The sequence below is a fragment of the Octopus bimaculoides genome, chromosome 1 (genome assembly GCF_046866305.1).
Source record: "Octopus bimaculoides isolate indiv1 chromosome 1, ASM4686630v1, whole genome shotgun sequence".
Classification (NCBI taxonomy): Eukaryota; Metazoa; Mollusca; class Cephalopoda; order Octopoda; family Octopodidae; genus Octopus; species Octopus bimaculoides.
Window position 1 is genome coordinate 76,650,142 of NC_142928.1, and position 18,043 is coordinate 76,668,184.

At 35.4% G+C, this 18,043-nt stretch overlaps 1 protein-coding gene across 2 annotated transcripts in view; it reads left to right on the top strand.

Annotated features, from left to right (window-relative positions):
- LOC106869508 (uncharacterized) overlaps positions 1-18,043 on the top strand; it is a 1,059,538-nt gene that overhangs the window by 553,783 nt on the left and 487,712 nt on the right. The gene's annotated exons all lie outside the window — the stretch shown is intronic.

Here is an 18,043-nt window from a genome sequence, read left to right on the forward strand (position 1 = left end):
AAAGTACATCAGACGGTTTAGCATACAGAAAGGATGTGCCACGGATATAGAAGTAAACGTGTTGCCTAAAAACTCACTGAAAGGAAGCTAAATAGCCAAAGAAGAGTGAGATAGATCAATGAAATATGCAATTATTACTTCTTTTCTAATCTAGGCACAAGGCCCGAAATTTTGAGGACGATGCCAGTCGATTAGATCGACACCAGTACGCAATTAGTACTTGTTTTATCGACCCCGAAAGGATGAAAGGCAAAGTCGACCTCGGCGGAATTTTAACTCAGAGCGTAAAGAGAAACGAAATACCGTTAAGCATTTTGTCCGGCGTGCTAACGTTTCTGCTAACTCACCGCCTTGATTAATAATATACAATTATTTAGAGAGAGAGAGAGAGAGAGAGAAAGAGAGAGAGAGGGGAGAGAGAGAGAGGGAGAGAGAGAGAGAGAGAGAGAGAGAGAGAGAGAGAAATACATGCATGCGTACGTACACACTCTCGCCAACACATTATCAACGAAATGGATCTGCATATGCAGATCATGTAATATATGAAACTTAACATTTAAAAATACTCTTAGAATCCTTCAGAAAGCAAACAATCGAATTACTAATGACTAAGATGATTTATAAATTATGTTGAGGAGCTGAAGTTTGTAGACTCTCGACTCCAAAGTTTATGCTAACACATACCTCAACGAAATATATAGGCCTGCTCGCCATGCACGTGCAGAAAGGAAGAAGAGCAATGCTTTACAATATATAACACAAAACAAAACAGATTACTGTAGTGCACAGTACATCAATATTCAAGACAAAAGTCTGGAAAAATAAATATGATTAAATCAGGACTTTCAGTAGAGAACAATACTAAATCAAATCTACAGATAACATAAGCAAGCAAATTTGTACCCTTACAAAATGACGTACAGATCTGAAAAGAAAGAACGCACTACTTCAGGCTATTAGAAACAGGTTAAAATTTAAAAAAAACGATCATCATTTATGTGCGGGTATGCGTGAGTGAATATATATATATATACATAAACATGTATATGTACAGAGCATCCCAAAAGTCATCTTGCTGGAACCATGTATGATGTCTAATTTGAATGGCCTTCTCGTTCCCCAGACTTGACTAGCCCGGATTATTTCTTGCGGGGATACCTGAAATAGAGGGTTTACGTCAACAAATCGGAGACCTTGGTGTAACTGAATAACATCAATAGATAAATCAGAGAAGTGGGGTTTGAAACTCTTGAGGGTGTTATGGTGCACGCTTTGGAAAGAGTACGGGCGTACGCAGCCGAAATTGACTTCCAATTAAGCGAAGTCATTTTTCATGTGACGTATTGGTGTTGCAAAATTTGACGTGTGTACAATAATTTCTATCATGTCTTTTATATTGTATCAAACTTTTATGCATTTATTTGTAGAGTTAAGGAAGTTATTAAAAATTTAAACCCGGCAGTAACTTTTGAGACACCTTATATATCTATATGTTTGTATAAATGTGTGTGAGAGTGTGTATGTGTGTACACACATATACATACATAAATACTATATACAGACATATATTTATGTATGCAGCATTGTGTGCCCAGAGACAAGTCGATAATGTAAATGATGATGATGATGTAAATACACGTTATAACGACGAAAGAAATCTTAATAAGTCCAATTTTATTCTCACCATCCAATGTAGAAGGCTTCCACTATATTTCTTTACACGAAGAATTTATTAAAAAAAAAAGGAAAACATGACGAAAGACAGCAGTGACCACGGTCTCTTTTACTCATGATTTCCGCTATGCAATCAATGTGTGACTCAAAATAGCATATTGAAATTGAGGAAGAAATGCATCTCCACAATGAGATCTTTTGTGGGCTCTTGTGCGAAAACATAGAATTTAAGGAAGTTGTGATATTAATCAACACATCATTGACAATGTGGAAAAGTCATCCGTTTATCTTTAATTCAAAGTGTACATAAAACAAAGAAAGCAAACGCAATGCTGTAAACGAGCAGCTACGTAACATGGATGATTGGTTTGTTTTTGTTACCATATGTTTCGTGATTCATCTCACTGCACAACAATACTTTCAAATACAACGCCGAGTTAACCAAGAATGTCTGAATGGAATTAACAGACAGAAATTGCGTAATACGTCTAGTACATAAATTCATGTATACATACATACAAACATACACACATACATACATACATACATACATATATACATACATACATATGTACATACATGCATACTTACATGTGTGCCTATGTGCAAGAGTGTGTATTTCAGCAATAGATGGCTATTCGATTGTTCTCTACATGAGTTTCGTTATATTGTGACTTTGATGTGATAATGTACATTACTCATTCTACATATTTTAAAATTTAAAAACCATGCAGCAAACTGTTGACTCATTTATCTATTTCGGTATTTGTTTTCTTTGAATTTTGTGTTTGTTGAGGATTTATAAATGTATTTTTAACTGTTCTATGTATTTATGCAAGTATACCTGGGAATGAAAGTTATCTGAGCTTCGGTGATAATTATTTGATATATCAGACAAATATTTTAATTTCCATGCTATGCAATTTGTAAACTGTTGTGCGTGTATGCTCCTTTAATCAGATTGCCGTTGGAGGCAGCGGCTTTCAGCTGCAATGCACCAGACCCTCACCAAATATTTGTCGAATTTCTGCCAACCCAAATTTTGTTAATAGGAAGAAGAACAGAAAAGCATTACCGATGAAAAAGCATACACCTGGGTAGGAATTGAAATACAGGAGTTTGAAGGAGAGAAGAATAAAATATGTATAAATATAGGTATATGAAGAATTTGTATAAGAATTAGAAACGGTGCGTATGTGTGTCTGTATGAGTGTATGTGTGTGTGTGTGTGTGTGTGTATGTGTGTGCGTGTGTGCGTGTGTGCGTGTGTATAAATGCACGTACGTGAGAAACCACGTTCTTGTACTCGTATATTTTGCCAAGAGACTATTTGAATGCATGCATTATTCTGTGAAGCCAAAGATAAATGTATATAGGTAGAGGGAAAATATCTTGAAGCAAACCAGAAAGCCGCAAGACACTTATTTCCAACGAAACCCCTGTTGATATTTGTATGAAAGGGAATTACATACACGCTCTTGTCACACCTATCTTCAAAAAGGTTCGGAATTTATGATTGCTCCACTCTGAAAATATTATGCAGCAATGACGAATAAAGAGATAAAAATCATCTGAGTGCAGTACTATATACATGTACATGCATCTATATTTTAGAAGTTTGTCCTGCAAAATCAATTAAGGGGAAAAAATATTAAGGATAACAAGCAATTAACAAATAAAATTCAAAGAGCATGCAGAACGGCATGAAATACGTTTCTGGCAATTACTCTACACTGATTAAACACACACATACACATGTCTATAATACATACATACATACATATACATAGATACACACACACACACACACACATATATATATATATATATATATATATATATATATATATATATACATATATGTATGTATATATATATGTATGAATGCATGTATGTATATATATATATATATATATATATATATATATATATATATATATATATATATATATATATATATATATATATATATATACATATATGCATATATTTATCCATTTATCTATTCTTATTCATGTTATATTGAGAAGTTGCAGAAGGCCATAAGCGGCGTCGTACTATCTGTATCAATCTTCCCTCCCGGACCATTTAGTTCGTTACTAGTTCGTTTGCTTCTTCATTTACATATCTCTTGAAACGGATTTAACTTTTGCCTTTCGTTCAAATATAATTGACCAATTGTAGTGATGGATAGACTTCGGTCAATCCCATTGCGGACAACAGTTGGTGGTCTCTACAATATTTCAGTAACTACACTATAATAAGAATCCTACGGTTTTGTTTTGGATAAATATTAACTAGCCCCATTTACGATTAATTTTCTTGTATTATTTTAGTGGTAACTTCATTTTACAACTTTACAAACATACATCCCTAGACCACTGCTAGATCATTCTTTTGCCTATCGACTTCGAAGTTCTACGCTGGAAGATGGCATGATTTTAATATATTGAGCATCTTGGCTTCTTCCTGTTGCCATATTCTTTTCTATTCCCTCTACCCTTTGTTTTATTTGACGCTTTGGTATTCGGTCTGTAGAAGATCCATGTATTAGTTCGAATATCCTATGAAGATGAAGAGTATTATTTTCGTAATTCTTTCGTAGGCAACGACTCATACTAGAAGCGGAAACGGCCGTATGAATTGTTATGGCACAGAAATGTTATGTCATCATTTGTATTAAAAAATAATCTACTGATATGGTCCAATTTGTTTGTTTGATGATCTAAAGTTTTCTCCATTTGCTGATTATATATATATATACATACATGCATATATGTATGCGTACACTCCCCCCCCCCACAGACCTCACACATATATATATGTATACATGTATATATATATATATATATATATATATATATATATATATATATATATATATATATATATATATATATATATATATATATATATATATAAGCAATGTTAATTCTCTAAATGAAGTATTAACAGTAACTGCACTATAAAGTGAAGTATATTGCCACTTAAGTGTGGCTGACCCCTAAGGGTGGATGTTACTGTTGCTTTTAGCCCCAGGAGGACATCTCCTCCAGCTGGCTTATCGAGACACTACTGTGTCCTGTATATATATATGTATGTATGTAAATATATAACAAAGATGTCCAGGCATTAATAAATTACGGCCGTTTCGAGTGGCTCCAACTTAATTGAACAATGAAAATATGACATCAATATGCACGTATATATATATATATATATGCATGCATGTATATATGTATGTAAACAAAGATTATACTTATTTATACGTATATACATGACTTTAAGTGGACTCCCAATGGTCTAGTGGTTAGGGCAGCGGACTCGCGTTCATAGGAGCGCGGTTTCGATTCCCAGACCAGGCGTTGTGAGTGTTTATTGAGCGAAAACACCTAAAGCTCCACGAGGCATCCGACAGGGGATGGTGGCGAGCCCTGTTGTACTCTTTCACCACAACTTTCTCTCACTCTTACTTCCCGTTTCTGTTGTGCCTCTAATTCAAAGGGTCAGCCTTGTCACACTGTGTTACGCTGAATATCTCCGAGAACTACGTTAAGGGTACACGTGTCTGTGGAGTGCTCAGCCACTTGCAAGTTAATTTCACGAGCAGGCTGTTCCGTGGATCAACTGGAACCCTCGACGTCGTAAGCGATGGAATGTCAACAACAACAGCATGACTTTAAAAGTAGTCTTGAATACATTTTAGCATGATAGTAAACACAGAAAGCTGAGACATCATTTACTGAGAAGCATACGCCCATTACTATTTCCATATTAATTATGTAAGATCACATCAGCACCCAAATAACCTACTTTCGTATCGCACTAATTCCTATTACACAGTATTCAGCACACAATAACTCTTAAGTGTGTTTAACTCAAATTGAACTCTTTGACATCGATCATGTGATTAAGTTTGAATAAGTATGTACTCATCTCTGCTAATACTCCAATGTATGTAACCACGTTTCGTGATGATGATGATGATGATGATGATGATGATGATGATGATGATGATGATGATGATGATGATGATGATGATGATGATGTCTTCGACAAGAAACGGAGAGATCAGCCAGTTCGTCTCTCAACATTTTCTTTGTCAATAACTTAAGAAATTGTTAGAAAGAATTAGTGAGCATGGAATTAAAGATTACTCTGTCACTGCGTGTATTGAACCAAACGCTCACGCAGGCAAACATACTCGCAACTATATACATATGCTGGTGCTAGCATGTACATAAAGAATCAGATACAAATATCTCATGATGTGTGTGTATGTGTGTGTGTGTGTGTGTGTGTTTGCGTGTGCGCGTGTGTGCGTGCGCGCGTGTGTGTACATATGCATGATTATATGCATATATGGAGATGTATGTTTGTGGTTGGATAGATATAGACAGGTAGATCTTGGTCATATTTTTGTACATAAAATGCCCAATACAACTTATTTAAAATTGACGATATGAACTTTGAAGCTAGGCAGGTATCAATTTGTGATACATGAAGGGTTCCTATATGCAATTCTCATAGAAAAGCTTAGAGATCAGCTAATTGAAATATATCTGTATATTGTGTTAGCTAACGCTGGTGTGAAGGCTGACAATACGATTCTATTCCTACAGCTCCATTTCATTTGTATCTTGTATTTAGAATTATGTAAATCGATCTGAGTATTTCGGTTGGCGATGAGTGAACAAGATGGAAAGTGAGTACATCTTACTCTCCAAACATGTTCTGTAAGCCGTACTTTGGTTCATAGTATTTGTGGATTCGAAAGATTACAAAACAACGATTTTTTAAAAACCGTTATCTCTTTAATTTCAAAGTTCACAGTTCTGTAGTATGTAAAATATCTAGTCTTGATTAATTGAAATAGATCTCCTCACCGATAATGACGACAGAAGAACAGTTACACCCCCCCCCCACACACACACACACACGTGTGTATATATCAAAGAGCCTCCTATTTCGTAAATTAGCAATCAACTTAGCAACTATACTGTTCTCCATTCGCTATTGTCAGTTTTGCGTGTGCGGACGCGCACAGACATACGCATGTGTGCGTGTGTATGTGTGTATATATATATATATATATATATATATATATATATATATATATATATAGTGTGTGTGTGTGTCTATTCAGGTATATTTTCTGTATGTGTATATGTGGGTCCCGAGCATGTATGCATGTATGTATACCGTTGGAGGAGTAATTAAAAATATTCCATACTTTAAAAACTTTCGTAGTTTTCTCATTTCAAACTGTTAACCGATAATTTATTTATAATTTACGGCACTATATTTTATTTTATGCATTAGTCTATTCTTTTTTAACATACTTCTTTTTACAAAATTATTACTTTATTTATTAATTTTTAATCTGCCTGTACTTTTCTTCGAATGATTGGATCTACAGTGTGTTGTATGAATATTCATAAACTGATGTCTCCTGATAAATGGTGTGCAGCGAGTAATCAGAAGTTGTCAAAATTAATCATCCGTTCTTCAAGGAAGTGTGTACAAATATAGAACATATATTGGCACGTATCATAGTAGCTAAAGTTCTCTCCAAGTTGGATAGGTTGAGAATAAATAGCTATGTGTGCGTGGATTGCATGTGATGGAATGCGAGTGGGTAGAAAGTGTGTGAGGAACAAACGTATGGAAAATTAATTTAAATTACATACTATCTAAGATCAACCACAAAGTAGATATATATATAAAGTAGTATGTATATATAAATATATATGTATATATATATATATATATATATATATATATATATATATATATATATATATATATATATATATATATATATATATATATATATATATATATATATATATACATATATGTATATACATATATATATATATACATATATATATATATATATATACATATACATATATATATATATATATATGTATGTATATATGCATATACACACACACATATATATATATATGTATACATGTAAATACATATGTATATATATGTATAGATATATATATATATATACCTATATATATACATATATATATATATATATATATACATATATACCTTTATATATACATATATATATGTAAATATATATGTATATATATACATATATAAATACATATATACATATATATATATATATATTCATACATGTATATATATACATATATATATATATATATATATATATATATATATATATATATATATATATATATATATATATATATATATATATATATATATATATATATACAGAGATTCATACATACATATGTGCGTGTGTGTGTGTACCATTTTAGTTGAAGCTGATAAACTTCACAAACTTTAATTCTGAGAAATCGATTAATAGTTTTTTTGATTGATGATATACGAAACGCTTATAAATGATATTTGGATCCTATATTTGTCACTTTGGTTTGCACCTATTTATATATATATATATATATATATATATATATATATATATATATATATATATATATATATATATATATATATATATATATATATATATATATATATATATATATATATATATATATATATATATATATATATATATATATATATATATATATATATATATATATATATATATATATATATATATATATATATATATATATATATATTATATTTATATATATATATATATATATATATATATATATATATATATATATATATATATATATATATATATATATATTATTTTGCTTAAAAGAGTTCCAACACTGTCTGTTTTTTATGTTTTATTTATATTCCTGCAGAACTAATGTGGGGTATAGAATATGGAATATACAATATATAATATGATATACAATATACAATATAAAATAAAATAACATAAAAATGGATGGCACCATGAAAGAAAGTATTGAATGTAGATGAAATATTGACTCGAGTTTCAGGGCTATTTCCCTTCGTCATGGCCGGTATGACAGACTATATATATATATATATGTACATGAAATCGTTCGAGCGGGATCGTTGCCAGTGCCCCTGGACTGGCTCATGTGCGGGCGACACATGATATCTTTCGAGCGGGATCGTTTGCCAGTGCCCCGGACTGGCTCATGTGCGGGCGACACATGAAATCTTTCGAGTAGGATCGTTGCCAGTGCCCCTGGACTGGCTCATGTGCAGGCGACACGTGATATCTTTCGTGCGCGATCGTTGCCAGTGCCCATGGACTGGCTCTTGTGCGAGTGACACATGAGGTTTTTCGAGCGAGATCGTTGCCGGTGCCCCTGGACTGGCTCATGTTCGGGCGACACATGAATCTTTCGAGCGGGATCGTTGCCAGTGCCCCTAGACTGGCTCATGTGCAGGCGACACATGATATCTTTCGTGCGAGATCGTTGCCAGTGCCCATGGATTGGCTCTTGTGCGGGTGACACATGAGGTTTTTTCGAGCGAGATCGCTGCCGGTGCCCCTAGACTGGCTCTTGTGCGGGTGGCACATAAAAGACACCATTTCGAGCGTGGCCGTTTTCGTGCGGGTGACACGTAAAAGCACCCACTACACTCTCTGAGTGGTTGGCGTTAGGAAGGGCATCCAGCTGTAGAAGCTCTGCCAAATTAGATTGGAGCCTGGTGTTACCATCCGGTTTCACCAGTCCTCAGTCAAATCGTCCAACCCATGCTAGCATGGAAGGCGGACGTTAAACGATGATGATGATGATGATATGTATATATATGTATCATTATCGTCATGTTACCTTAACTTCTGTAGCTACACTTTGGGTTGCCACTCTAGATGGTCTTGTGTCAACCCTCACCATTCTACTCTGTTCACTTTCTTGCATTGTCAAACCTAGATTTTCTGCTTGCCTTCCTTTCGTCCTCCTGGAGATATGCCCTGAATTTTTTTTAGGCCCGAACGTAATTGTGTGGGGGATACGTGACCGTAACAGGTAAGCTTTTGTCTTTTTTACCCGGACAAAGCTGTTTCCTTTTCTTTGTTCTGTGTACAAGAGGTGTATCAGCCTTTGGAAGCACTTGTGCTAATCTTGAACTTTTGATGTTCAAGAATAAAATCTATTATGTTGAGGGTCCTGAATCTGCGTGCACGCCATGCTGTTCTGCGCGTGGAGGAACATTGTGAGAGAACAATGGTGTAGAACAATATGCTGGCTTGGGTCAGTTTGTGAGAGCTCCCAAATTCTAGACATCGCAGTTCACGATTGTTAGTTTGACTGATTCCGAATGGTCCCACTGTCCATACCTATTGGGATTGTCATATACATCCGAGCCTGCTTTGACGTCTCAGTCTCCTAGTATAATGTGGATGTCCGTTTAGGACCAGCTCCGGTGATTTTCGCTGGGTTCTCAACGAATTCTTCAATGAGATCATCATCATATTCAAGCGTCAACGCATAGATACCTATAGTGATGAGCTTGATGGATACTGTTCTACAACTGATGACTGTACTTACTCAGTAAGTTCACACGATTCCATGTACATACTTCCATGTACATACTTTGTATCATCTCCGTTGTACCACAGTTTGTGGTCTTCACCTCTTTTCTAGCCAAATGCATTCTACCTGACTTCAGCCAGCTCTAGAATATTCTAGATGTACCTGTCCTGTTCGTGTGTAAGTTCGCTCGTCCTTCCAAAGGTATATAAACTACGGAGGTTCCATGATACACACAGTATTTTTTTAGGGAATCTTGTAGGTGTCATAGACACTATTGTCTTCATTCTTGCTTCGTGATCGTCTCTACCTTAGAAGATAGCGGTCGAGTGCACCGTGCTTGGCTTTCCAGATATTGACCAATACAATAAATGTCATGACTGTCTATCGATTATGAAGTTTCAGTGGGCTTTAGAAATGCATGGCTGTACCCACACCTTCTCTAAGCTTTCTGTCCCTCGCTAAGTTTAGCCTGCCAGTAGAAGGTGCCACCAGGTTTCGCTGAGAATAGCGTCGCAGCCAAAAGTAAGAGTCAGGTGAGAGCCAGACTACCTGTTCGTGCCTAAGGATAATGTTGCCGGAAACCAAGGTATTCTCTCTAGCCCTAACACCTCACATATATATATATATACATATAAATGTGTGTGCGCGTGTGTGTGTGTGTGAGTGTGCACTCATGTATGTTATATATGTATATGTATGTATGTATGTATGTATGTATGTATCTATCTATCTATCTATCTATTTGTGTATACACACACACACACACACACACACACACACACATATATATATATTCTATCTGTCCGTATGCTTTTATTGTCGTCTGTTACGTTCTTATTCTGTTTTGGGGGTTTATATATAGATATAGCGGCGTACGTACACCTTTTGCTCGCCTTGTAAGTATGTATCTAAATTCTGTACGAGACTTTTTCTCCTTCTTTTAGTCCCCCTTATACTTTCTTCTTTCTTCTTTCTTTTCTCTTTTCTTTTTCTCGCCCTCCCCCTCTCTCACATTTCTTGGTATTCTCCTTTTATCTCTACTTCCCTTCGTTATCTCCCTTGTACCTTCCTTGTGCCCCTTTCTCTCTGTATTTCTTTCTTTCTTTCTCTCTCTTTTTTGTCTCTCTCCCTTTCTCTTTCTCTCTCTCTCCCTCTCTCTCACTCTAGTTCCTTCTCTAAATCATTAATCCCTCTTCCCCCACCTCTCTCTGTTTTCTCGACGTGACCGGTGTTCGGCAAAGCATGATCTTTCTTTCTCGGCCTGACCGCTGCCCGTACAACATCTTTTTTTCCAGTCCCCTGCTTTTCATCTAAGTTTTGGCCTCAAGGCTGTCACTCCACACGCCAGGTTAACCTAACTTGTCATTATTAGTCGAAAGACACCTGTTGTTATTCTCGTGTTTTTAGTATTTGTAATCGTGCAATATTTTCTGTTTTCTCGTTTTTGTTTTTTTCTTTTTTTGTCTGTGATGTACACTTTCTCTTGCGTTCTTCCAAAAATTTAATGCTCTTAGCTTAGATTTTTGGGGCCTACTAATTTTGAACAGTCTCAAGTGTAACAAGCCGAAACTGTAATGATAATTGGAAGCTTGACTGATGAACAGAGGGCCACGAATGATCTGGTTTTTCCTGTCCGTCTTTGAATCGTCTACCTGTCCGTATGTTTTTATCGTCGTCCGTTATTTTCTTATTCCGTTTCATGGATGTATGCACACACACACACACACACACACACATATATATATATATATATATATAGGTTGACGGTGCACGCGTAGACGAATACACGTGAGTATACCTGAAATATCTGAAATATGAGTGACTGTGTATGTCTATCACTAACTAGACCTCTCCGTCTTATTCTTCCTCTTTGAACACTTATTATTTCACTCATTATCACGCTTTATTCTGCAATACCGACATGCTTACACATAGCATGCACAGCATTGTTATTCTTAATGAAATTCATAAACATTATAGTGTATGTTTTGTTCCTAATACCAAGGAAACGCGGAAAAAATAAATAAAAATGCCACTTTTGTCCTCTGCTTTTGTTACTACTACATAACTGGCTCGACCCCAGCACGCTCACTTATCCAGAGATATGATAATTGCTAATTTTGAAATTCCTGACGAACAGGAGTGTTGAACCGCTCAACGTACCTAGAACTTTTATCTATGTAGTGTATCTTTCAGCGAACCTCTATATAAAGCACACGTATATACACGAATATCTGTGTGTGTGTGGACGTAGGTACGTAAATAAACATATATTTCAATTATATGCATGTATATCTACACACACACACACACACACACACACACACACACACACACACACACATCATAGGTTTCCACCATTTCCGTCGACCATATTCACTTAAAATGCAATTATGTGTTTTGTGTTATGGTAGAAAAGACCCCATAGTACACACTTACAAAGCAAGCTTCTAAAAAGTACACTTCCCCTGCACATAAAACACTAATATATACACGTAACTTGCAGTCCCTATATCACTACTATAATAATTGCTACGATTAAAATTACTTTGAAATAATTCAATTTTGACGAGAGGGCCTAAGTTGATTACATCAACACCAGTGCTCAGCAAGTAGTTCATTTTATCAGCCCCAAGAGGATGAAAGGTAAAGTTGACCACGGCAACAATGAAACGTAGATCGTAAACCCGGAAGAATTAACGCTAAGAATTGTGTTCGACGTGCTATCGACTCTGCTACCTCGTTGCCTGAAAACATTTTACACTAATAATCGTACTTTAATCATGCGCACAAATATACAGACACATAAACGCACACATGCACACATGAATACATGTATGTATATATGCTTAAGAAATTAGAATGTTCGAGAAAAAGTGAAATAATTCGCTTTTATGGGAAGAAATCGAAGCAGATATAGCTACATAATAACGTCTGACTAATGCCTATAAACAAACACTTTGGGTTGCCCAAAAGCTGCTCGGAAGCTGCCCGTACGATCGTTATTCGAGAGGCAGCCTTCCACACCGAGGTTCACCGATAAAAAACGTATTATGTGTTTATATGTGTTTGCATGTATATATGTGTGTATGTATATATATAAATGAATTTTGAAATTCCTGACGAATAGGAGTGTTGAACCGCTCAACGTACCCAAAATATTTATCTGTGTGGCGTATCTTTCAACAAACTTCTATATAAAACAAACGTATACAAACGTATATCTGTGTGTGAACGTAGGTATGTAAGTAAACATATATTTCAATTATGTTTCATATCCCGGTTTCAATGGCGTATGTATTCCCCAGCTAGACGGGACGCCAGTCCATCACAGCGTTACTCATTTTTGCCAGCTGAGGGGACTGGAGCAATGTGAAATGAAGTGTTTAGCTCAAGAACACAACGCATCGCCCGGTCCAGGAATCGAAACCACAATTTTACGATCACGGTTCTGACACCCTAACCACTAAGCCACGCGCCTCCACAGAAGGTATGTGTGGTGAGTATAGATTGATTTAAGAAGATAAATTTCGTAGATTTACGGACGTTTCGTAGGTTTACGGACGTCTTCTTCAAATAGTGCGCAAGAAATTATACTTACATGTTTGCATTAATATGTATTCTCACTATTATACAATACACTTATATATCCACAGATTAATTTAGATAACGAAAGCTACCTTTACGTTTTTTTTAATGATATAATGAAGTGTACTTGTATCCTTTTTTTTTCTATCCTATAATTAAAAGGGTTAGCTTGCTTCATAAATTTTTCTGTGTACATAATCGAGATTATTAGCACATACTTCATTTATCGAATTTATCTAAGAGTATGCCTTCGGTTTCATTCAATGATTTCTTTGACTTAATTTTTCTGTGTATAATGCAAGCTGTTACTTCTTTAAAATATTCATAACCCTTATTTCATATGTAAATTCTACGCTCCGCTGATCAAGCTAGCCTGTATTGACTAGACTACTCTTACGAATATCAACATCGTTAATATATTTGTTTCTTTGGTATTCCTCGAGAAGGAAATTCGCTTTACTGTTAGCTATACTGTTTAGTTTTACTAAAATTGTTTTTATATTTCTCGATTATTGTCATTGGTTGAGAAACGCGCGCGCACACACATTTGTACATGTATTTACATTTGTATGGACGCACATGTAAAAATATGTATATATTTATTTACATTTGTCTACATATACATACATACAACATCCTGCGTGTGTGTGTAATGCATATATGGAACGAAACCACTGTAGACCAAGTATAGGAAAACTCCAAAACTGGTTTAATACAACGTGAATTAGAATCTCGACTTAAAAATCACGAGAATGCAAGATATATGTGTTTCACAGTCACGCATCATATCATAGGTGTGCATCTAACATTAGCAGTCTAACGGGTATTAATTTTGTACTGAAAGAAATTTTAGCTACTATTCATACTAAAAATAAGTTGATATAATAAAGAAACTTCTGCAATTTCCCCATAGGTGAGTTGAGTTCACTCGCTAGGATTAGACGCTTACATATTTTCTTTTTCTTTCTTGTTTCGAGTTTTGATCTAAATCATCTTGATGCGATCGCGTGTTGCACTGGGCAAATAACTGCTACATAATACTCCACTTCACCTGTAAATTGTTACTGGAATTTACACGAGCACAGTGAAATAGGTACTTTAATACAGATATACACATGCATACACAAACACAGGCACATATATATGTCTACATCATCCTCTCTCTCTCTCTCTATATATATATATATATATATATATGTGTGTGTGTGTGTGTGTGTGTGTGTGTGTGTGTGTGTGTGTGTGTGTGTGTGTGTGTGTGTGTGTGTGTGTATTAGTGAAAGATGTATGCATCGGCTATAAAATTAGAGCGTGATCAGTACGCTTCGAAAGAAGACACATGAGATATAGTGATAAAAATAATAAGACTTATATGTGCCGATAACTTATATGATATCAAGTATTATGTTAAAGACTGTTTGAATGACTACACATGCAAATACGTTGAGGTAGCATTAAAATAGTGAGGTGAAACGTTTAATATATAAACATGTTTTCTCTTGGGTTATAACGATAAAGTTGATTTCGGCTAAACTAAACATAACTTGCTATGAAATTGGTTAAATGTCAGATTCGTTATAGTGATTTAAAATATTTTAAAAAATCACAAGCAGCGTCTGAATTCAGCAGAGATTCATATTGTCTTTGATTATTTCAATCACGATAAAGCAATTACTGATCTAATACACGGTCAAATTCCTCTCTACTAAACTCATAAATTGATAAGTGAGTATACTCATAAATGGATAAGTGAGTATACATTCAGTGAGTATACATTCAGTCCAAAAATATATAAATATACGTGCGTGTGCGTGCCTCTGAGTGTACGTGTGTGTCTCGGTGTTGTACGTATACGTGTGTATTCAACGTTCACATATACACGAAAAGTAATTCATATGTATCAAGTTAATTGCTCAATGACAGAGTATTACAGAGCCTATCATTAGCAATTTAGTTAAAGACGTTTGTTTGTGTGTGCGTATTTGTGTGTGTGTGTGCGTGTGTATGTGTGTGTGAATGTATATAACACAAGGACGGTGGATTTCAGGCTTTAATAGTAGATCACATGTATTTCTGCACTACATTCCAGGATTATATTCATTTGCCATTATACAAGATTATTCTTTATAATTACTATATAGTTTAGTACTTTTCGGAAGCACACGTGTAAGGGTGTTTTATTGGGTAGACTACGATTAAGCACTCGTGGATTTTTCTAAATTCTCTGGGTATGCGATGTGCATTACTTTCCACCAATCAAATTATGAGATTCCAGGATACACAAGAACAAATAGAAATTTAATATTACAATAATAGCAACAACGACAATAACAATAACAAAGTAATGGTGACCTACATGGTATTAATAGTTGTTCACTTATACATAGACGCATATGAGTATGTATGCATGTATCTATCTAGCTATTGATAAATATGACTTTCATATGATCGACCTAACACCCCCTACCCCACCCCTTTAATACTCACCCAAACATTGAGTAGCAATCGCCCTAATCCTATATACACCACAACCCACCAAAACAGGCATCAACATACACAGGCGAAACTCTATCTCCACCCAGGTAAACCCCTAATTGGATTAAAAGAACTAGAACCCGAGATGTCATATGGGTTTTCACCAACACCCACCCCCACCACTTCACCGTTAACCTCCTGAATCGAGTACCCAAACTCTTCTTCGCCCTACTCGCAATACATTTCCATAACTCTAAGCCTTTTAGAAAAATATTTAACCCCAATCTATAAAACTGTCCTACTCCACCACCACCACCAACAACATTACCGGAGTTATCCGACATCTTAACAACAAGAAACTCTGAAATCCACTAACGGCTAACCCCCACCATAGTATATTAATACAACATAACCCCAATTCCATACATATATATCCCATACACCAACTAACCCTCATAGCAAAACTAGCCTTCATAACTACAACTATAGTGCCATAGCTAATATCCGACCTTTAGATTTACCACATCACCCAACTATACATCTTGCTATAATAGAAGATACCACAGAGCTTACTACCGGACACTATAATTATCGTACCATATAACCCAACAACACCACTCTCTCCCCCTTAAAAATTGATAACCTTAGCACCAACTATAATAACGACCCAAACACCGATTTCTCACTAAATAGCAATCCCCTCACAAGCTCATCTGGAACACACCCTTCAGATGTCCAACCTCCTGTCCATTAGATAACCGCTGTCTCACTAAAAACATAGTCTATAAGTACACAGTATCAACTAACAACTGAAACTACATTTACATCGTCTCATGTAACACCACCTTCAAAGCTAGAGTGAGCAATCACTACTCTAGCTTTAAATCCCATACAAAATCCAACAGTGCATCGTTAACTCAACTTATCAATAAATTAATGCTTGGCTCAACTTCTTACACTCTCAAATGGTCCTTAATCACCCACGCTAAATGTTACAGCAGATATGATAATAAGTGTGATCTCTGCATAGCCGAGGTCATAGCTATTTTGTAATCCACGGACTGTCTCAATGAACGCAGCAGTATAATATTCACCTGCAAACATAGAGTACTAAATCTATTCACGAGATACAAATAATTACAATCCCACCCCATAACTCTCTTATATTATTTTTCCTACTCATCCATCCTCACTACCACTCCGCATTAAACAAACGCTATTTTTCTCCCATTTTGTTTCCTTAGTCTTTAATTACAGTTTTCTATCCGTATTTTTACTTACTACCTAAAATATTCTTCTCTCTTTATATTTCTACTCTTTTCCCGTTCTATACCCTCCAAAGATAAACGTACAAATTCATACGCCGACATACACCGTCACCACTTCATTCGTTTATATTACTTTATTTTTTTTTTTGTACTAATTTACGCCTTCTGACCATAAAACCACAAGCTGTGCTTAAAATTCCCACCCTACCTTGCTTTATTCATGCATACCTTCATTTTCCCCCACCCACGACGAAAAATATTTCTCCACCCTCTCCCCTCCAATTTCTCTTCAAATGCCGATCTCACTATTGAATTCTGTGATTAAGCTAACCTTACTATATTATCTACCAGCTACCCGTCCAATTCCTCCTTTCTCTCACTCACCTATATTTTAATTTTATTTATTTATTTTTTCCTCTTCTTTCTTGCCTTCTAATACCTATTTCTCCCCTCATTTATATATCCCTCACATGTTGTGCCCTCCACACATTCTGATTGAATTTGCGTCAACATGTACCTCCTTGCGACAACCTAGCCTTTAATCTAATCAAGATATTCTTGGCCTGAAAAATACCCAGCGGTATACACCTCATTTGGATTTTA